Source organism: Gymnogyps californianus, chromosome 10 (genome assembly GCF_018139145.2).
Source record: "Gymnogyps californianus isolate 813 chromosome 10, ASM1813914v2, whole genome shotgun sequence".
In the NCBI taxonomy this organism is placed as follows: Eukaryota; Metazoa; Chordata; class Aves; order Accipitriformes; family Cathartidae; genus Gymnogyps; species Gymnogyps californianus.
In genome coordinates this window covers 13,834,234-13,857,358 of record NC_059480.1, presented here as the reverse complement: position 1 = coordinate 13,857,358, position 23,125 = coordinate 13,834,234, and the positions used below count along the sequence as shown (strand labels likewise).

At 38.4% G+C, this 23,125-nt stretch overlaps 1 long non-coding RNA gene across 1 annotated transcript in view; it reads left to right on the top strand.

Moving 5' to 3' along the window:
* LOC127020343 (uncharacterized) overlaps positions 1 to 5,222 on the top strand; it is a 155,769-nt gene extending 150,547 nt beyond the window's left edge. Inside the window, exon 3 of the long non-coding RNA XR_007767061.1 lies at positions 5,060 to 5,222. This is a non-coding gene — a long non-coding RNA (uncharacterized LOC127020343). The remainder of the gene's footprint in view (positions 1 to 5,059) is intronic.
* Positions 5,223 to 23,125: the final 17,903 nt, after the last annotated feature.

Genomic DNA, 23,125 nt, shown 5'->3' with positions numbered 1-23,125 from the left:
GCTATTTAATGATTCTCAAACTTATACATAGGGATATCACAAGCACTTAATATATTATTTTTCTCTCTCCAATCTAGAAATATTATAGGCTTAAATCTGTATTGTGCAGTAATTGCAACACTTGATATAGCTGTTAGGAATAAAGAATCATGACAAAGATGCATCAGGCAGTACATGAAAAGAGTGAATAACAAACAACCCTGTGCCAACGTGTGCATGCATTATGGGTGCTGTATTTCAGTAGAACAGGTGAGATGAAGTCAGGGCATATCTATTGTCCTAATTCCTCTGCCTATAATTGCTTTTCATATGGTAAAGGATTCCTTAAACAGTTTGAACATTATGAAATCCAAATTTACATGATTTGGTCCCTTCTTTTCACATACACTGAGGTCTTTATTTGCAGGCAATCTACAGAATGGAAGATGAACATGAACGCAGTGATCACTATTCCTTGCTGCTTCACAGGGAAGAGGAGAAGTCGCATATTCTGTGTGTCATCTTTATGCTCTATGGCGATTTTGGTTTGACTCTCTAGTCTTCTGTATCTATGAGCAATGTCTCACAGGCAACATGATGCCCACAAGCCACAAGTTAAGAACACCTGATTAATAGCTACACAGTTAGCTGGCCGTTAGTGGTCATCAATAGTACTACTGTGGCTGCTGGCACTAAAGGACGTAGTATCTTCTGCTACAAAGCCAACAGAAACACATAGAAATCTCCATCCAGAAGTCCCTCCCAACCTGAATTATTCTATGATTTTATGTATACCAGGAGGTTATTTGCATTACACATAACAAGGACGGGGAGTTCAGGAGGAGCCACAACACAGGCGTTACAAAATTTTTGGCCTATCTCACTTTGTTACCTATGGGGTCATAGACAAACTGTAAAACTTCATTAATATGCCATTGCCACTCGCTAACTCTCCCCTTTTAACCTATTTTGGCCAGATTGGCTATATGCTGTACAAGGCAATCTCTTCAGCAAACACCGTGTTTACAAAGATGGTGATTATATGGTATCTTATGTCTGATCACAGAAAGAATGCGAATCGTGAAGGAACCATTAAGAAAAGTTTTATCAGTATGCACAGAAGTTATCCTAACTGATCCCTAAAAGAGGAACAAGAAAGCATTTGTACTGTGGGCTTGTGGTGTGCCTGGCTGTGACACCCACATGCAGCCTGCTGAGGCCTCCTGGCTTTAGGAAGGGTGACATTTGTGATCGGAACCGGATCGGTCTGCACGAGGATCTGTCTATGCAACTGCACTGTCAGGACTGTATAAAGGCACTCACTTGTAAAGGCTGGCCTTCTGGGTTTTGATCCAACAAGGCAACTAACTCCTGCTGATACCTCCAAAGTTGAGTGGAGATTGCCAGCTGAGATCCACTTCTGACAAGAGAGTCCTCGTCTTCCTTTCCTGGCCACAATGAGGATGATAATGGTCAGGAACAGAGGGATGGCAGAAACCTGCCTCACACTGACTCCAGTGACCCTTGAGGGTTTTGAGACCTACCTAAGAAGGGTAATAACCGAGAGACAGAGTATTTACCAGTTGCAGCAGGACACAGATTCCAGCTGATTAAGGCCTTGATTTTTCCATTGTCTGAATATCGCACAACGCTTGCTTGTTGTTAGGTTATTTCCTTATCCAAAGATAGCATCACCATAATGGTATCCCCACTCAACATCGAGTTTAACATTTATTCAGCGACTGATTCAGAGGGAATAGCGCCAGTCATTTTAGGCATTGTCTATTCTTGGATGTAAGCAAGTGAAATAATCTAGTGGAATGCAATTTATAATGGGAAATTTATACCTTCTCTGACTTATATGAGTTGCCTAAATGGATTAAGCTATCATTGTAAAAGGACCAAGTCTCTCACTGGCACTTTGTTTCCCTCCCATGTTTGTAATCAGCAAAGTTAAGACAGGAATGCCTCTTTTGAAAGAATCACTTGTTGCGGTGTCTATCTGCAACTTGGAGATCTTTCATGGGACTCCTTATGAGACCAGGGCATATGTGTGCTGCTGTGAACTGGCAAAGTAATACCATGTGGGAGACTGATTCTTCATCAAGAAAACGTTCATTATTAACAAACTTAGAGCTCTCTTGGCTAAAAAAAAAAAAAAAAAAGGAAAAAAAAGGAAAAAAAAAAGAAAAAAGAAAAAAAGGAAAAAAAAGGGGAAAAAAGAAGAAAAAGAAAGAAAAGTGTGTGCATGTGGGAATTGTGCTTGTTCCTGAAGTTCCCAGAATAGATCAAACTTACACTGGATGATGGTTTCTTCTGCTGTCTCCTGGTTGTGATGTTCTGCAAGTTTTTTGCCTTAAATGTCTTTTATGACTTGCTTCAACTTTTTAAGAGGCAACATAAACATATATTTAAGCACATTCCTGAAGGTGATGAACTTATGCTGGTGTAGCGATAATCAATTTTGTGCTGAAGTAGCTTTCCTAAACGTCACAAAGAGAGGACAGTTTTGTTTACCTTTAGGAATCACAACGATTTTTTTCTGGTTAGAAAAATCTACAGTCGTAAACCAGCAAAATAATTTAACAAAATGCAAATAATCCTCCTAAGTATCATTTAATGCAGGTTGAAGAATGTGGTGTAAGTTAGTGGAAAGATTAAGCTGAAGGCAGACACAGCCATGACTGCTCAGCAAGGAAAGGCTTTCATAAAGGTAACTTCAAACTAATCAAACAGAAGCAACACGGGAGCAAACACAGTTGGTACTAGTAAATCTTTCTACTTAAAACCTCAGTACCAGGGGGCGGGTTTTGGTCTCTCTCAGCCTCCAGCCTTGCTTAGCAGGCTTTTTGCAGAGGAATCAAGAAGGGAAAATGAAGCCAGAATTAACGGATTGTGTAACCCTTACCAGCATCCCTTTCAGTGAAATGCAGCTTTCTCATGCATATTTTCAACCCTATCATAAAGTCTGTGCATTCAGCAACTATTTTATTATCCAGCGACATGCCTAGCTGGGGAAGGGGGCTGAGAACACAGATGCTGCACCTGCCAAAGGGGCTATAGGCGAATTTCTTCATTATACACCAAGGAGACACTCATCTTCTCTACACTTGACCCAATCCTGAGCGACACTATAGAAGACCCAATACATTTGGACATGAATTTGCGCATGAATGCAACACTGCAAACAGATCAGTCTATTATAACAGCATATTATAGAAGCACCATCTGTGCCAGTGTCTGCAGGTAAACCAAATGTAATTTTCAAATTAAAAAAAAAACCCCACACAACAAACCACAACAAAAACCCCCTCCTTAGTTAGGATTAAGGCTTCGCCCCTGTTCCCTCTCATTGTTTGCCCGTTCCACCAGTGATGCACACCTTTAGGCCAAACATGAGTTGTGACAGGCTGTCATGCGGTTCGGGTATTATAGATGAAATCCTTCCAGAAGCAGCATCTGGCTCGTTTTGTAAGCTCTGCAGTCATTTGTAGTGATGGGGTTACATGTGCCCTGGGCTTTGTCAGATGGTTTGGCTGCTTTTCTCCAGGTTTTTTTTTATTGTTATTATTAGTTGTTGATGTGAGGAGTTCATACTCTGCAATATATGCTTAACTCACCAGCAATTTGCATGTTTAAATAAAAAGACACTTTATTTATAATTAAGGCGTTTTGAAACCTGACCACTAACATGTTTTGGTTATATGGACTAGTATTAAGTGTGAAACTACTTCTTTCTCTCCAGTGGTTTCCTTCTGAGAAAGGTGTTGCCTGGTTGCCTACAAGTGGTGGAAATGACTTACTTGACTATCTTACTAGTCTGTACCTGTAATGCAGGGAAATTTCCAGAAGACTATAGAGATGATCAACATATTCCTAAGAGTTTTGTCTGATCTAGCTTGAAATTATGTACGTTTTTACAATTGTCTTCAGAAATTCAATTTAACATCTCTTACTTTTAAAACAATACCTATGTTTCTCAGTTTTCCTTTCCCCTCTATCATCTTATCTTGATTATTAATCTTCTTATTTTTGAAAAACCATGTTCAATCCTGAAAGTGAATAAGGTAAATTCCCAAACAGGATTTAATGCATTAGACCAAATGCTTAATTAGTGTAAGCCTGTTCCATTTTTACTTTGGAATCTCAATGTTATAAATGGACTTGTCTACCTTGTTGAAAGCCCTAATTTAGATACTTATTGTACCTCACTTTGATATCAGTTAGCATACCACATTGCGTTAATTGTCCAAATAGTTTACAGTCACTGTTACTAAATATGAAAATAGAAATGCATGGTACTAGATGAAGTTTGTGAAGCATGATAAAACACAATGATTCCAAGGAGTTTGTTTTAAATATTATTTTCAAAGTTTACAGGTAATCAGAGCAAAACAATTCAATGACTGTGGGACTAACGTAGCTGTGTGGAACAGAGGACAGCAAGATTTAAATATGTACCCGTATCCAGAGAAATAATCCCCTACTGCATAACTATGCTTATATACCGTTCTTCAAATTCCTAATATATCCTTTACTGCATCTTTTCCCCTCATGTGTGCTAATTTTGTGCTCTGAAAAGATGTTGTTCACATGTGAATTAGGCTATTCTTGAATAAACAAGAATTGCCGCTAATGGCATACTTCTTGTTCTTCTTTCTTCTGTCATTATGTCAGGTGACAAGAAGACTATAATGAAATTTTGTTGACATACAGCACAAAATAAAGAGCATCAACATGAAGTGAAACTTTGAGGAATAAAAACCCCACATCACATGACATTTGTTCACAAAAGCTCTTTATTTCTGAGCACTAGTGAAAGGAGAACAAATTAAAACAATTCAAACTTGATTGCTGAACCATACCAAGAAAAGGGTTAATGTCACTCTATTTACTGCTTAGCATTCAGCCATATCCATTGCTGATTGAAAAGTTCTCCTGTAATGAGTGTTACTTATGTACAGTTTTTTGCAGGCAATGACTCCAAGAAGAAGCCCACTCAGAAGGCTGCTTTAAACAAGTTGCAGATTGATTTTGACATGGGTAATAAACTCATTGAATTTTGCTTCTCTTCCTTCAGTGTTTGGAACACTATCCAAAAGTGCTGTTGGAGGCCACTTGAAGAAGGAAGAAAGGATTGGGTTAAAGTTTTCCACGGAGATTTTTATTATCACACGATCAATCATCCAACTGTAGCAACGCACGATACAGAGGTGTGAGAAACATGGCTTGGGATGGACAATAGACTGAAATAAATTTCCATAATTAGTTTGTTCAATATTTACAAATAAACTCAATTTAAAAAATCATTTGTTTGTGAGTAATTTACAATCAGAAATCAGAATTTACAATCAGACTGAATCTTTTGAAAAACATTATCTGCTACAACCAGCTCATTCAACTGCAATCTTAAGTCATGTCATTTAACTACTGCAGTTCTTTTCCCAGAGTTTCTCTAAGATTTGAATTTTAAAACCATGCATAAGTATGCATATTCAAATTAGGCCCAATTCATCCTTGCAGTAACATAATTTTATTAATGAAATGTGAAATTTCACTGGATCTGAAATGTGATTAGTTTCGAAGTCTGAGGTTTTGATCACTTTCTCATCATCAGCACTCCTCTGAAAGTAAGTTTTCTTTCAAGTCTATGTCTCTGAATCCTTTGGCCTTACATTTTCTTTTGAAATACCTCCATTTAATACACGCAATATCACTACATCCTGCTCTCTTTTATTCTCTACCTGGTTCAAGTATTTTAGGATTTGCTAGATTTAAAATCAAACTTGCTCTGTACCCTGCCACTGACTTCTGTCCTTTACTCTGGCTTGGTATCTCACATCAGTTCTGTACTTTAAGAAAAGAAAGGCATAACTAAAAGATTTAAAGTTTGCTTCATTTAGTTGTATGACTTGCTGTAGTGATGGCTTTGGATCACTTCTGATTACTCAGTTTTCATTTCAGTACCTTATAAACCAATGGTAAATAGTGCCAGAACTCTTTCTTCTGTTACTTCATCTGCATTTGTACATCACAAATGGTCTCAAACCATAAGTTTTCTTGAAGAGACAAACCCAACCCTGCCAATCTAGGAATATCAAACTTCTTTGCCATTTAAGGTTTGATTTTTCTAAAGTTAAAATGGTCTCAAGTTGTGGTCTGGAGTTGCCCAGATATTTACTGCCTATGTGTAACCATGTGGCTTGTTCACATAACCAAAATAGTTATTTGTGCCTACACAAATAGAACTCATAAAAATATCTGTTTGTGAAGTCAGGCCTTTTTATAAGTGAACTAATGAGTTATTCTCATCAAGTAATAATTTACTGGAGTTAGGCAGATATGAAGGGAGATAGCTCTGGAATAGGAAAGGAAATGACAGCAGAAGCTTTAGTTGGGTAGTTTTTTACCTGTACAAAAAACTGCTGAGATGGATGGACAGGAAGGACGGGGAGAAAGTAAGAGAGGACTGAAGGCAGAGAAAAGCTAATGAAAACCAATATCAAAGAAATAGACTTGGTAGTACCCCAGTGTTAGCGAGAGAACACTTTGGTGCTCCGCTGAGGACAGTTGCCTCTTAAACCCCCAGTGGGGATGGACCAAGGGAGATGGCTGATTGGGCTGTTATCACAGAGGATAAAAATCCCACGGGACAGCTCTGCTCTTGCTTATATCCTAGCACCCCCTGGGCTCATTTCAGCTAAGTGGTGGTATATGATTAACAACAGGGAAAGAGGACAGAAAGAGTCCAATGTTTAAACAGAGCTTTTACCCTTTATTTTGCTATAAGTAAGTGGGCTATAAATGGATGTCTTTGACTTCCCTGCAACTTGTTCCATGTGGGAAAGAATCATGGCTGAACAGAATTTTATTTTTTCTATGAAGAAAATGATCAGGAAAGTTGAACATAATGATTTCATGCCGTGACTATAATGCAAACACATACTTAACCATCATTGTCTCCTCTTCATATAATAACTGAAAACATCTGTATTGTGCACTGAAACATTACACGCTGCATTACAATTAGAAATGTGCTGAAGTGTTGGATTGGGTGTTTATTTATGGGCCATGAAAAGTAAGATTTTCTGCGCTTCTCATGTACAGCTAAATAGCCATAGGTAGAGTACTGAAAATTTTGGAACCCAGCAGTCACTGTGGGAATGACTTCATTATTCACCGAAGGAGGTTTTTCCAGCAGAGCCGAGTTGCTGACAAACAATAATAAACATTACTGAAAGTTGGAAACAAGAACTCAGGCATGTTGATTTTGACTGTAAAAAATGCTCACGGGGCATGGAGGGCAAGGCGCTCTCGAAATGACAAGGTACTACAGTAGAGGGATCCCCATTAGAGCTGTGCACATATATTTTCTCTATTGACACAAAGGTGTTCTGACAGGATCAGCAAACAAGCAGCTCCTCCTAGCCATAAATGTCTTTACCTGTTGGCACAAGTAGGCTAGAAACAGAAATGTATTTTTAATAGGCACATGAATGTCTCAATGATGAAATACGCTCAAGTGGGGACATAGCAAATGTCTTGTTGGTATAGCTTCTGAGAGCTTTTATAGCACAAAAGGTATCACTATGTCTTTTTGCTGAAACACTTGACAGTTCATGACCGTAGCACAATGTTATCCTAGATCAGATTATATAATATTTGCTTTGTCTGACTGATACTTTGCTCGTATGTGAAACAATATGGTACTTTGAAAGAGCTCACCCTGCGTTTAATTAATTTGCAAATAGCTACTATGTTTTCTCCAAACTGAGCAGATATACAATGCTCAGTAAGGTTTTCTCTGGAGCTTTCTTCTTTCTCTCCCCACTGACTCTGGCTCAAAGTTTAAAACCAAGGAAGCGTAAAGTCCTGGCCTGTGCTTGTGATGGTCGTATTCACAAAGAAGGACACAAACAAAGAGTTTGTGGAGCCAGTTTCTCAGTGAGCAGCAGAATGAAGACAACCTATGCCAACTGGGGATTTAGACTGTGATTTTTACATGATCCCCGCTGATTTATTCACAAGAAAGAATGAGTTTTACCAATCAATAATTGAACTAAAAGTAATTTAATATTTTCTTTGCCATAGCTTTACAGGAGCTGAAGCAATTTGAATGGCTCACATTTTCTCTGGCCATTGAGTATGTCACTTATTTACTACCACAGGCTTGAGTGTCTTCGGCTCTGCCAGAAATTGTTGGTTGACTTTCAAAGTGGATTCAGATTTCTCCCAGAGAGGTCGACTGATATGCAGGATTTCTGGTAGTGCCCCAATTAAACATGCATCATTTGCACTGATTTTCCACATGATTATCTCAAATAGCCATGGAAAGGCACAGTTATCAATCAGGAGACTGAAGGATTCAGGTCTGTACAATAGGCAAAGCTGAGGACAGGAAGAAAAAGCTCATTTTTCTTTGCTTTCCAAGTGTTTACTGGGATACGTAGTTACGATGGCAAGCCAGGTGTAGCTGTGAAGTAAGGCTGATTGTATCTTTCTTTATAGTGAGGACACCAAAAGGGCTTTCAGCCTCTAATGCTAGATTTTTTTGAACACAGGGTAGAGGAAAGGAACTTTTAAAACAGAGGAATTCAGATCAGCTGTCTGAAGTTAAAATAACAGTCTGAAAACGAACTGCTTGCCCTGCCCACAATGTCTTTGCAGGTTGGATCCTTTTCTCTAATCTAGCTCTCAGTCCAAAGATTTTCAGTGGCTTTGGGAGATAGAATAAACATGTCACAGCCCCCTCTGGGCCCTGGGGAAAATGCATCTCCTCTGTGGTCTGCCAGTGTATCAGATCCCTTCCTAAGGCCTCTTGGTGTGCATCTGTATGGGATCCCAGTCCCTCATCTGCCTGCTGGTTTCTCCCAGGCTGCCCTGTTCCCCACTGTGAGCACTTGCTAGCTTTAGTGAGCTCACCTCTCCCTCACTTGCACATGGATCATCCCTTTATTATAATTAGTATTTCTCCCCCCTCTTCCCTAAGAGAAGGCTGAAAAGAGATCACAATCCAGGAACAGTAAACACAGCTGAATCTGGACAGCCAACATGTGATCATCCTTCACTATTTGCACTGCTGATCTCAGTGTTGATGGTTGCTGTGAACCAGAGAGGATGGCTATGAGCAGTTTTATTCCAAAAGATACACTGCTCATATTTGGTTTTGCTTATCTACATGTAATGAAAAGGGTAAGCCAGGAGTGTCTTATCAGTAGGTGAAGACCTGGAGGGGGTAAGGGAGTTATGCTTCTTTCTGTATCTTGGATAGCCTGGAAAACCAACTCCAGCCTGAAGTGCAGACCTGCATGATTGTAATATTGATGCATCATTAGCAGTGCAGCCCTACAGCTACAGGATATTCATTACTGCTAATAAATCAGTTCTAGCTGGCTTATACTCTGTCCAGACACACAATGGTTGTACGGCTTGGTCTGGAAGCCCACTCTGTAGCAGATATGTTGGTGGTGGAAGCTCCTTGTTCAGCCAGCCCTTTCTGTGGTGGCTTAAAATATTTGGAGACGGTTTTGTGGAAAGGTGAGAAGATGGTGCATACACGTTTTCTCAAAGACAATGCTGAGTGATGTTTTCATCTGCTGTTCTTCCTGTCAGGGCCTCAATGACGATCCAACAGACTGCTGTGAGCAGCAGTTTCTCTAAAGGTACTTCATTTCCCTACAGATGCCTACCTAGCTTCCTATCGATAAACTATATAGATATCCATCAAACTCAAGTTTTGTTCTCCAGGTCTCCTTTTTCATCCCTTTCCATAGCAGGGAAGAGGTCTAACTTCCTGATCGTGCAACAAGAAAGATGTATTGCTAAGAACTGACCAGAAAATGACTGTTTTACTTTATATTTACTTATTTAGTATTTGAGATATTTAGCAATATCTCAAATACTTCAGCTAGAGCTGGAAAATGGAATTTTCATATCAGTAAAGGATTACACTGATTTAGCCAACTCTGAATACTGTCTGATTTATAGTGTGTGACACGCACAAATGTTAAAGATGCAGATGTCCTCTTTGGGGGTGTTGTCACCCCTTAAGAAACATCCTTCCCATTGCTGCAAAGAATCAAGGTGTTATTTTCCTCTCCAGAATATTACAATACAAAATATAAAATTAAACTCTGATCATGTACATTCAACCCATGTATTCACAGGAATCAGATCATACACAATCCATAGCTTAATTGGTAGTCCTAATTATCTAGTACACATCAGTCTAATTTATGGAACAAAACCAAGCTGCCTCATAATTCCCTGCTAGTGTGGGCTAGAATAGCTCCATTGAATTCAACAGACCTACGTCAGTCTATGCCAGCAGGGAATTTAGCCTTAATATTCCAAAGACCAATATGGCACATGATTCACTTTGGTTCACATTTTTCCCAAGCTTTTATGTAAAATAATTTTATTTTTAGTTCAGAAGAAAAGAAATGTTTGTACAGACAGAACTGCATGTTTGTACAGACATTCCCAGAATGTAGATATTAGATCCAAAAAGTATCTTTTTGTCTTCATAAAAGTAAAATACAAAACAAACATCCTCAAAAGAGAAAACAGAAGGGCAATTGCTGTACTTGATCCAGCATTATATTGGATACTTTTGTGTTGTTGCAGCTGGTCCAGTATCTTCAGCTACTGGTGATGGACCAGAATGAAGTAGAAGTCAGTGGCCAGATTTTGGTTATTCTGTGTTACAATCTCATTTTAGTGTACAGAAGAAAAATAATTTTGAAGACAGCAAATTCAAAGAATTTGGTTAAGACAGATTTTTATATAGAAGTCTTTTATCCCTCTAAAGTTGCTCAGTTTTGTGTTAAATTGAGGAGTCTCTTACTCGAGCAGTTTTTAGACAAAGTTTTCATTGATCCAGTGAATTTAGGATTTACAGAGGCAAACAGTAAAGATTCAAGTACTGGATTATTGCTTGTCACAGTTTTCTTGAGTGGGACTAGAAATTCTCTCAAAGAATGTGAACTATAGATTAGTACACACAAAATGTTCCTGAAATTGCAGTGTCAGAGGAGGTCTTCAGAAAACGTTCAAGACCATAATATTTCCTAAGTAATCATTATTAATGCAGCTAATGATCCTGAAATGAAAAAGTGTCAATGGTGGAAGCCATGAACTCAAGTTTGCAAAAGAAACATCCATATAATTCCAAGGTCAAACTGTACAAAAACATATTTAAAATATATCCATGGTTTTCTTCCTTTAGCTCAACATGAAGGTTCAATTTTAATTTTGTTTTCGCTTTACTTTTAAAGTTCATTCTTTAAAAACAAAGTCATTTTCAGCAAAGACATTTCAAGGGAAATGAAACTTGTAGATTGAAATTATTTGATACAAATTTATAATTAATTGCTATTGTGTTGTGGATAACTAGTTTTATAATTCTTGGAAGTGCAGGAGAGATTCTAATTTTTTATTATCATGGAAATATATACATTGTCACTGGTTATGAACTTGTTTAGAACAGTGTTTTTCATTTCTATAAATATGTGCAAACTTTTCAATTCTCATTTTTCTTTTTACCCTAACTAATTTTAGAGAAACTGTGTATTATAGTTTGTGAAGAAAAGAAATAAAGAAAAGAAATTTATACTGTTACCTATGGCCAGCATTTCATTATGCTGGTCAGATACCAATGCTGGGTATCATGAAAAACAGCAAGCAATACTTTCTTTGAAGTCTAGCAAATAGAGAAATAGCATTCAAGGCTTAGAATGCACCAGCTGTAAACATACTGCATACCCACAGGCAATTACTGTACGTTTGGTGTGGCAATATAGCTTTCTGTATTATTAAATAACTTTCTGAAAACCTAATTTGCAGGACAGTTTTATGATATGAAAGAGAGAGGAAGAAGGTTAGGATAAGACTTAGCTTCATTCAACACTGATGGCTGTAGCTTTCAATATCCATAAATATCTAGACAAGGGTCTTTCTCCCCCGCACACATACACAGCTAATGTGCACAACGTCACAATGATCACGATGCTGAACTCCAGCCCATTAGGATACTAATTTGATCTCTAGCATACCCATATTATAAAACACCATAATAAGTATTCCTCTGACAGGAAGCTACTACACCTTATTTCCCATCTGATGTGAAGCTCAGTAAGAATGCCTTAAAAACATTCATTAATCTATTGCCTATAATACAGATTGTAATACAGATATAAGCCCCCTAACTAGTGCTAACTTCGTAATGCTTGTTAGTGCTAAGAAAACCATGTTAACTCCATTGAGGTGTTATGAAGTAAAATGAGTAAGTATATCCGTATTGTTATCTATTATAGATCACTTAAGTATGCTCTTAGTATTATAATAAATTTGCATAGCACAACTATGGGCATAATAAAAGATCAGGAGAAAGGAAGGAAGACCCAGAAGTGTTCATGAAAATGAAATAAGAAAACTTCAAAATAGAGACTGGATGCAGAGGGAAGAAACACAGCACAGAAACCTGCTGTCTCCCCTTCCCAGCAAGACCCAAATAGCTGCATTCAAGAAACATTATTTCCCTAAGGTAACTGCGGAGGAACCAACAGAAAACACGTCCCCGGGGAAAACTGGATGTAAGAGGTGGGGATAAAGACTGCAGGATTCTTTCAGTCACAACTTCTTGTTCTGTCAAAAGTTTCTTTATTCATATCATTAAGTAGTACGATCTGCCAAGCAACGGGAGGTCTGGGAAGCTGCGGAGGGGTGGGAAATCTACTTCCTACTAGCCACTGCTTCCTTCTAAAATGGCGTCAGACTTATGGAAAGAGCAGCTGTAGGAATATTCTTGGAAAGAACCTAAAGGCAGAGAGAAGAGACATTCTGCTCAACACGAGTGTTTGAGAGCTGGATGGGAAAAAAGGTAGTTCATATGAGAAAAAAAAGAAAAAAAGAAAAAACATATGAAAAAGAATTGAAGCAAGCAAACCAGCAAAATGTGTTATTTATTATGCTTCTCCAAATATTGCTTGTACATAGATGACTGGTCCTAGAAAATATATTATATTGCACCTGCTCAGAATACACACCAGGGATTATTGCAAAAAGAAAATTTGGTGACTGTGGCATCATGGCACTGAGAAAGCCAGAAAATTATCATCATGGGAGAGCCAAAAATTCCCAAGAGACATGTTCGCTAGTATTGCGTCTCAGCTTTCCTTACAGTAGTGCAGGTTGATGACAACCCAAATGAACAGCTCTGGCATAATGCCACAATTCAGAGGAAAGCCTGATAGTTGGAGGCACACTAAAACCACTCTGGGCTTGATTCCACGTTCTGTCAGTGCGCCGCTCGGACGGATGGAGGCATGGATCTCCCAAGGCTGGTTGTGGATCCAGGATTCAGTGCTCTCTAGTCCTCATGCATGCAGCTTTAATTTATAGTATTGGCATGAGATTCTGTAATGACCTCATGGCTGTAAAATACCCACCGTAACAGAGTACCTCTATCACAGCTTCCCCCTTCCCAAATCGCCCTGGCAACCTCTTTTCCTTACAACATCGGGGACGAGGGACAGGGCAGCAGCTGACCACCTCTACGCAGGAGAAATCCCCAGCTGGTGTTAACCTTTGCTATACAGTGGTCAGAGTCAATCATACAGTGAAAAATACCCACAGCAAAAAAAAGGATGTTCTCCTTTGTGCTATATAAAGGACTCTTGTCCAATCATATATTTACTTACATACCTGTTATATATCATTTTTCATGTATATTCATGCATGAAAACAATTGCAAGGTTTGAATTCCATACAAATAAATATTAACTGTTTTAGCATCATGCTCCCCCCGTCCCCCCTCTACCTTTGACTGAGAATAAAGTCATTTTATGCATTCTCTCCTGTCCTGGGCATGAAAAAGTAAATGCTGTATTTCCCCAACTTAGGTAACCCTTAGGATAATTTTTTAAGCAGCAGGAAACTAGGCTATCTGGCTGGGTAGATAATGATATCAGCTGCTTCCTTCCAAAACAACAGGTGCTTTGGCATAAAAATGTATATCATCATACTGAGATGATGACATCAGTTCATACTTCAGCTTAATTATAAACTACCTCCATTAATCCTCAAATAATTAAACATTTTGTGTATGGTGCAAGGTGAAATATAAAAGCAAAAGGTGCCTAGCTGTTCATCACAGGGTTAAAATGGCAGTTTCTGAATCGTTTATACTTGTGTCTGCCTATTTAAATGTAAACTTCAAGCTGATTTTAAGCTTTTGTTTATATTTTATTGTTCCAGCCACAAGGTGGGTAAAAATAAATACTGCTAAAATTCAGTGAGAACTTGATGAAATAACTAAGATACATGGATTGAAGTCATATGGAGTATATATGTGCATAAATATCATGCAGAAATAACAAAGACGTGCAGGATTAGGCTTTGTATGTACAAGAACAATTGGAGGAGAAGTCATGGTTCATGGCCTAATAGCAGAATAAACATTGCAGCGTTCAGTGTTTGCAGATTTTATGCAAGAAGATCTTAGACTCACATTCATAAGCAGTACATCTGACTAAAAAAAACTCTGGGCAAGCAAGCACCATTCATCGAAATAGACAGATTGAGTAACCTTTGTAGAAAAGGAGTATTAATGAAAAGCAATATCAACACAATTGAATTTAAGTCTTTTTTTAAATAGTTCAGTTCATACAGTACGCAGTCACTTGAAACCTATGCATTCTCCCCTTGCGTTCTTTGATTGTTAGCACAGTGTGTGTGTACATGTTCATCACTATTTCAAAACTGAATAACAGATTGCTCAATTTTTTATTTGATATAAAAATCAGTAGACAGAATTGAGTGAGAGCTAAATCTGTAGGCTAAAAGAGCAGAGGAGCGCAGCAGATAAAAGATTATGTTCTTCTGCCTTTAACTTTAAAATATAGCACTGACCTTCTTTAAAACAGATGCTATCTTCAGGAGCCAGATGTGTCTTCAAGCAAATTAGTTATAAGAAATACATCCAAGGACATAGCCATTTAAGAATCAATAAATTATGCATTTGTCATTTGTTATTGTGTGAGGCTTATGCTGACATCTTTGACATGAATGAAAGAGTCTCTGTCCACAGTAATAGCATTAACAATTTAACAGAGGTGGTTTTACACCAAAAGGGAAGTGGTTTGAAGAAATTACTGTTTATCACCATGTACATATACACACCTTAATTATTCATTGCATGTCCACTTACCAGCCTACTTCATGTTATGTAAGTTGTGCTAGATTAAAAAGTTAGAGGTCAGGCACGTGTCCTGCACTGCTGATATTTCTGTCCACTTGAACCTGAAACAAAGAGAAAGACTAACAACGATTTTCTTTTCAGACAACCAAATCAAGAAAGTTCTGTTTGCTGGTGGCACTTTATGAAAAAATCCTACAAAGAAAAGTTTTATTTTTCTAAAAGCAAAAGCCATGGTGGAATTTTTTTTGCGGGTTTAGTTGAAACATTTGGATGACCATATGGAACTCTTAGTGGTGCCATGGGACCATGCAGCTATGAAATCTGATCACTATCTCCCTAGTGACAGCTGGAGCCTTTACACCATCAGAAAATTTTCAGACTTCTAATTTGTCATAACTACCTCCTGTGGAAAGAAAATATGTTATGTAGTTGGATACAAGAATCTGAGGCTACAGAACTACACATATCGGCTTCTCTTCCTTTTAGCTTTCAAGCTTCAAATTAATTCCTTGACTGCATCTTATGACTCATTGATGCAAGAAATAAAACATACACACAAAAAGAATACAAAAAACATATGGGGTCTTGTGAAATGAGGGTTTGCTTTTCTGTATAGTTATTGTGGAGGATGACTTATTTTGAAAAACCTACTTATGTAACAAATGTTGATCTGTGCATTTCAAAGTTTCTTTATATTTAATCCTTCTCTTCAGTTTTTCTCTCTCCCACTTTGAATGACGATTAAAAAAAAAAATCTTTGTTTAGCAAACTGAAGTGTAACTTTGCAATGGTTTCCATTATTTTTTAATTTTTAACATGTGCATTCTTTCACCACCACATCAGGCCTGAAAGGGCACAAAATTCAGCGTCACTTTTTATTAGAGGAGCCCAAGGGAGAAGGGGATGAGAGCTCCCTGCCCACTGCAATCACACACCATGACTGTAGAGAAAGAAGCGCTCAGCTGTTCCCAGAAAACAAGAATCCTTTTGGCACTCAGAAGTATAGGCGTCCACCAGGCAGTCACTTTTGAAAATCATGGGGAATGTGCTTATGTATCTCTATATAGCTCTCTATGGGGGCAGATAATCTAGCAGAGCTGAGAATCACGTCTCCATGTTTATTTGTTGTGTAGCCTTGGATAGGTTTCTGGTCTCCCAGGGCATTTTCAGAAGTCTGGGAGACATAGCTCAGTGACTGTGAGCAGGACAAAATGTAAACATATGTCACCGTTTGCTTTTATATGGCCACTCTGGTATTCTAGCTAGCTAGGCATCAAAAACGTAACCTTATGCTTTGGGCATGGATACCACTGCTGTTGATTCATGTTTGTGATGGGTGCAGACAAGAAGTTGAGTGTTGTGTAATATTGTGGACAAGAAGAAGAAAACTGCTGGGTTAGGATCCTAATCCTAGTGCTACTTATGACTCAGGCTTCCAGCTCAAGTCAGTATTTCACATAGCAATCTGCCACTGAAGTATATAAAAGTTAAATCTCTTGTGCATATTGGAAAGTTGTTTATTGTACAAATAAGTTAAAAAAATGTGGTTGAAGGCCACTATCTTGTACATGACAGTGTACAGGAGGTTGGATTAGATTAACACGTCAATCTCTTATTGCTTTCCAGTCTAGGACACCAGAAGAAAATTGCCTTGCTAGTTAATTAACAAAAATGACACTGAGCTTCTAATAGAGGATCCAAATGAATCTGTCCTCCAAGTCTTATAAACATCAGTCTCCACTAACATATTTAACCATTTGGGACAGTATGCAAGAAACAGATCAGAGACAATGTAAAGAAATACTGAGATTCTCTATGATTGTTGATTACAGTCAGAAAGCAAAACTAAGGTAGATCCTAATTAAATCCAGACTCATTTGCTGTAAAGGAGAACTGGAATAAGATAGATTGTGCAGCCCATGTGACAAAAAAGGCAACACTGGATAAAAGGCATTTACTGTTCCAGTATGAATAGTACAATACAGTGTTAGGAAAATATTTGGCTACATTACCAGAAATGATAAAAGACTTGCCATTAAAAAATGATGAGGAAAAACTGTGCATAACCCTAGGAGAAAGGAAAGAGATGGCAGGGATAACATCATGCTATGTAACAATGTGCCATCAACTTAGAAATGGACAATAATGACAAATGGACACAGGGGATAAAACCCCAAACACACTGTGAAGTTTTATCTTGGGCAGATGCACGATGTTTTGTATCTATTGCTGACAGTTACCCAAGGTTTCTGCTTTTTTACACATTGACAGCGTTTGTACAGCATGGCATGCCCATAAAGTATTTTGATTTGAAGCTGAGCACTATCATTGTTTTCTTCTTTCCTTAGGAAACAAACCGTGACATGTAGGTTGACTTGGAAGCTCATGTTCATTACATCTTGTCCCCCTGTATCCTGTTGTGGCAAATCTTCCTTTTAGCACCAATGCCATTCCCAGCTGCCCTGGAGCCCCGAAGCATATCATCTAAGCCATCTTTTAAGACATATGAAGTAAGAGAGGAAAGGTTTGTAAAAAGAAGAGACAGTGCAGAACATGGACACTTAGAGCTAAACATTTATCATCCCCATAGCTGCAGCTATAACTAAGCGTTTGGCAGATTTAATCAATGCATTATTAAAGGAGTCTTAGGTCCAAACTGAGCTTAACTTGGGTCTGAAACACAGCTGTTGTGGTCCTCTGAAGTCCTTATATGTTAATCAGACAACTGTTTTGCCTTAGCTGGCTAGTTATTTGTGGTGTACTCTGCTTGTTCAGCTAACCAGGATGCCATGCAGCAGCACCTCCAGGGCTGAGTCCACACGAAGATGCTCGAACCGGAATCCTACGGAGTCCGCTTTTGAATTCTTTCGTTCCAGATTAATCCCTTACCCCACTTGCCTGTATGGCATTCATGGAGTAGTACCTCATGGATACCCAAAGGAATGAGCATCCCCATATGAAAGCAGTCCGTTGTCTCTCTCTTGGTTTGCACCAGCTCCCATTGTCTCAGGCTTGGTCCTAACAATATTTTTTGCCAAATTATATGCTGATTTTTGCTTGCAAACAAAGATCAAGTAAGGGCTCATTTTATCATGTTGAGTTCTTTCTTGTCTTTAGTGTGCTGGTTTTTTTCCCCAATCAAAATTTTTGTTACGTCTTTTTAAATACTTGATAGGATTTTTATCTTAGACTATGCATATTTACATCCCCAGAGCCAGATTTTAAGGTGCTGTGATCTGGTGCTGTGTCCCAAGGTGGACTTCGGTCAGTTTATTGAAGCTGAGGTTTTGGTCTTTCTCTCTTTTACCCAAACCTGTTTCACAAGAACATGAAAAACTGCTGGACCCCCATTTACTACTGTTTTTGCCTGCCTTACAGACAGGCCAAAGTTTAAAATAGGAACCTGTTTAAATGCTATAGAGTGGAAAGAGTCACTGAAGAGCAGTACTGGTGCATTTGCTTTTAAGAAATAGTTTGCTTAATCCCAAACTGACTGTAATCAATGGACCTACACTGATTTATAACATCTGTATATATCGTCTGCTATGTCACCTTTTCTTTAAGTACCTGCGTAATTGCTGAAAAGCACAAAGCTGGACTGAGTTCCTTTTTTCCTAATCATTATTAAAAGGGCGAATCATCCAAATGAGTATGAATGTTCACTGTTCTTCATCGTATAACAATGAAAGGGGCTTGAATTTTGCGGTTACTGAGGGACTGAAGGGGTTTAATTACATGGAGCAAAAGATTTCTGGAAAAGTAGTTAAAATCCGTGATACTCTTTCTGGCTAAATTCCTGGTGCACTCAGTGAGCTGAATGAAAACTGTTATAATATTGTTTAATTAATGCTGAGTTGCATGATGATCGGCCTTAGCTCTCTAATTACTATTGGTAGTAGCTCTTCAAATTTTGATTAGTGGAGAGGTGAATCACTGTCTTTGATGCGGTGAGGTAGCTTCTGCCGCAAATTAAACCCAGGTAGTGAGGCTACAGATTAATTGTGGGTATGCGGAGCAATTAGGACAGTCTACCTCACCCTGTCTTCTGTCTGAATTTTATTGCCTGTAGTAAAGGTCATAGAAATCAAACCTGAATTGTATCATTTTTGGATGAGACCTGTATATATTTAAATGCAGTGTTTTGGGGAAAATCTTTAGTCATTCTAATTCAAGACATGTTAGATGTCATTTTCTTCCTTGCCATCAAAAAGAGCAAGTACCAGAAAGCAATCTGCTGCTGGGGAGGGGCTGGGGAGGCTCCTTGGGCCACACAGTAAATAGCAGCATCCATCTGGATAGCAGTTGCTGGGGGCTGTCATGGGGCGATGTTAGTTTTGACTAACTTTTTATTCTTGCAAATGTGTAAAGCTGTTTGATAGGAAGTTAACCAATGACTTCCAGAAACTGCACTCCCTGAAGCAGTTGCCGCAGGACTTGGCGAGAGCTTTGCTGGACGGGGAGACCCCAGTCGCCCTCCTGAAGCTGCAAGGTGCCGCCAGCACAGACTGCATTCGGGAGGTGCTTTGCAAAGATTTTATCTTGTTTAGATATGAACCTGAACCAAAACATAAGAAGAAATACAGTGTTCTACTGTGAGATTTTAGTAACTTTTGTTCATGACAAGTGATTTTTCCTCATCAAGTCAGTGCCTGGGTTAGAGCATTGTGGCTTGCTTTTTTTGTAGTTTTCTCTCTGTGCTGTGTTACCATGTACTGGATGAACAATCTGGAATAATGGAAAAAAGCTAATTTAAAAAAACATATTATTGCCATTACTTTCTGTTCCTCTAATATGATTATGAATGAAAACAATCTGATTTAAAGAGATTGTAATGCATTAATTTTTTTGATTCTCTACCATCTCTTTGTCTGCTCTGTATATGCTGCTCAGATTTCATGTGCTGCCTGAATTTAGGGTTTGGGTTTTCTTTTTTTCCCTATTTATCTCATCCTCCCTTATCAATTCTGATTTACTTCTTTCTCTGTATACTTTGCTCCTATTCTGTGACTTACTGTCATTTCTTGCCCTGATTTGTTAGTGGGAGCATGAGAAAATAGTTTCTACTGAAGCTGCTAAATATGTCTCTCATTTATTCAGCTGGTGGGAGAGAGAGAAGAAGGAATGAGGTTCAGCAAAGTAGCCTTTGTAACCGCAAGATTGTTTGCACTTTACTGCAGGAACATGCTGAGACTTGAAGCCTTTGTATGATTTTTATAAGTAGAGAGGCTGTAATTGAACTTTCTTGCTAGACATTAAGAAAATATAAAAGATTAAAATATTTATTTTCTTCTTTTTTATACACACAGACAAAAAACAGTTTTTGAAATCATGTGAGTGGGTGCAATTATATAAACCTCTGTGCAAATAATGAGACCCCTGTGAACGATTTTGAAGAGGAAGCGAAAGCAGCCTTTTGCGTATTCATTTCAGGGAAAAGCAATCTGGCTGAAACTTTTTACTGGAGAGCTTCACTCACCTACTGTCAAAACTACTTTCTCGGTGTTCATTTCTGATGGGCGTATAAAGCTGAAACTCAGGTCTAAATAGCACAAAATTTAGGAAAAAATGAGACACCCTGCTTCCGTGTCTTGAGCTTGTCTCTACTTTTAATGAATAACAAGTACAGATAACCCTTTGGAAAAACAGATATCCTCAAGTGCTTTTTCAAATAAAGCTATCTTCTTTAAATCAGAAAAAAGGAAATGATCTACATTGTCACCTATATTCAAGCACTTGCTTTTGTAAATAAAAGTGAGAACTTCATAAGCGCAACACCACCAACATAACCAGTGCACAGAGCTTCGCCTGAAACAAACTGCCAGCACAAAAATAACTGGAAAAGATCCAAAACTGTATGATAGGAGCTGTTGCCATCCCAATGGTCCTAGAAATGAAAAGGAATGAAAGCAGGTGAAAATAATTGAAAATGACAATATGAAGAAATTTATAGGTTTGTATATTTATATATAAAATATATTTATACATAAAAGTATATTTCATAAATATAAGTAGAAAACACCATATGGCAGTAGGAAATGTGCCATCAAAGAAGTGGAAAGAAATAGAAACTAGGAGCCCTTATTTGTGGATAGTTCTGCAAGGGTGCAATGACCAGTGCCTGCAGGTTAGCACAGGGATGAAGAACTCAGGTCTGTACCCATAAAGGCCCTTGTCTTCTGTTGAAATAATGTATGACAGAAGAAAGGCCAGTTACAACCATTAATCTGGTTCAATTTTATTACAATTTATAGCTCATGAGAACAAAATAAGTCTATTGAAGTACATGACAGCAGCAGTACATGAGTTCGTGCTTAAAAATATTATTCTCAACGTTGGGACATCTGGGCAGCCAGATCTAATCGTATTTCTTTACTCTGCCAGAACTAGAGCATCTGACATTGGAGTTATTTGTTCAGACATTTCTAAATAGATAGTGCCAGATAACTAACTGTAATCAAAACCTTTCCTTTTTCTGACACCATTTGGACGAGTCTCCAGTCCTAAAAATCCTGTCATTGTTCAAAAAAAAAAAAAAAAAAAAAAAAGAAAAGAAAAAAGAAAGAAAGAAAAAGAAAAAGACATGTTAAGCGTGAACAAGAGGCCCACAGCCAGATTTCCTGCCCCACTTTTGATCCCTTTGTGTTGCCTGAGAGGTGCAAAGGAGTTGGCGTCTGTTTACAGCTGCTCGGTGGAGGATCCTCCAGAGGCAGGGAGGTCTCAGCAAGGATAAAGGGATGGAGCTGGGTCCTGCTCCCAGCCTGCTCCCAGCTCCGCACCCGCTGCAAAACAGCAAAGGCCACAGTGTGGGCAAGCTGGGTTTCTGCTGTCCAAAGCCTCAACTTACCTTCCACTCTCGCTGCCCGTGTGGTGTGCAGGGGGCTGAAACATCTGGTGAATCAGCAATGTGTAACTGTACACCTTTCCCCTGGTCCTGTGTGGAGCAGGCTGTCCCGTAAATGCTGATGGGTTTCACAGGCTGCCTATTGCTGTACCATTTGCTTTTAGTCACTTTCTGGTTTTAGACCATTTTCTTCAGTCCGTTTGTCTTATCACACTTCATATTTTCCTGAGAGAATTTAATGGAGTGTGGGAGTTGTCATAATAATCTCCCCCGTTCCACATTTATTTTCCTTAGTTTGCAGGAATGTTAAGGCCAACAGAGAGAGAACAGAATTTGATCTATTTAAATAATGCTTAGTATAGATCAAGTTTTGATGCACACGGAAAGGAAAGAGTAAAAAGACATGTGAAAACCAAGCAAAATAAAGCCTTGCAGAGCACTGCCTGCTCCGCAGCCTCGCCACATGTTGCTGATTAATAGATTTCACTGATACTTTATGGCCAGTTGTCCAACTCTAGTTTTCACTTTTAGAAGGCCCATAAATAAGAGTTAATTCTGTGGCATTCACCCTACTCTTAGAAGTTTATTGCCTTACCAGAGTAGCATACAGTTTAGTGTGATTTTCATCTTTGTTAACAGTATTGGAAATAGTTTCTGATTTATAGTATTCCAGGATGGACTATTCAGAGATATGTGAGTTAGCTCTTTAAAACCATTTTGCAATGTCATCCAAGGTGGACTGACAAATTTTGGACTTAATTTTTTCAAAGGTTGAATAGTGCAAAACCTTTTTTTAAAGTTTCTTAGTAAGATATGCTCATTTTTCAACCCATTCTAGTATTTATTCACATTCAAAATATCCATCTGTTTTGAAGAAAAATGTAAAGTGAAAATGAAATGTTTTCCTTTTTTGAAAAGCTCCATTACCTTAACTGTTTTTATTACTGGTGAGAATTTTTCACTCAGCTTCCTATACTTTGGGTTGGACCCGTGCCAGAGCCCACTTCTACATGTAATACATATCATGAGTATGCAGGATAGCCTGTTAATTAATCAAGAATCAGGGAGATGTTGCAGTTGGACTTCCTTCACGGAAAAGGAATTGG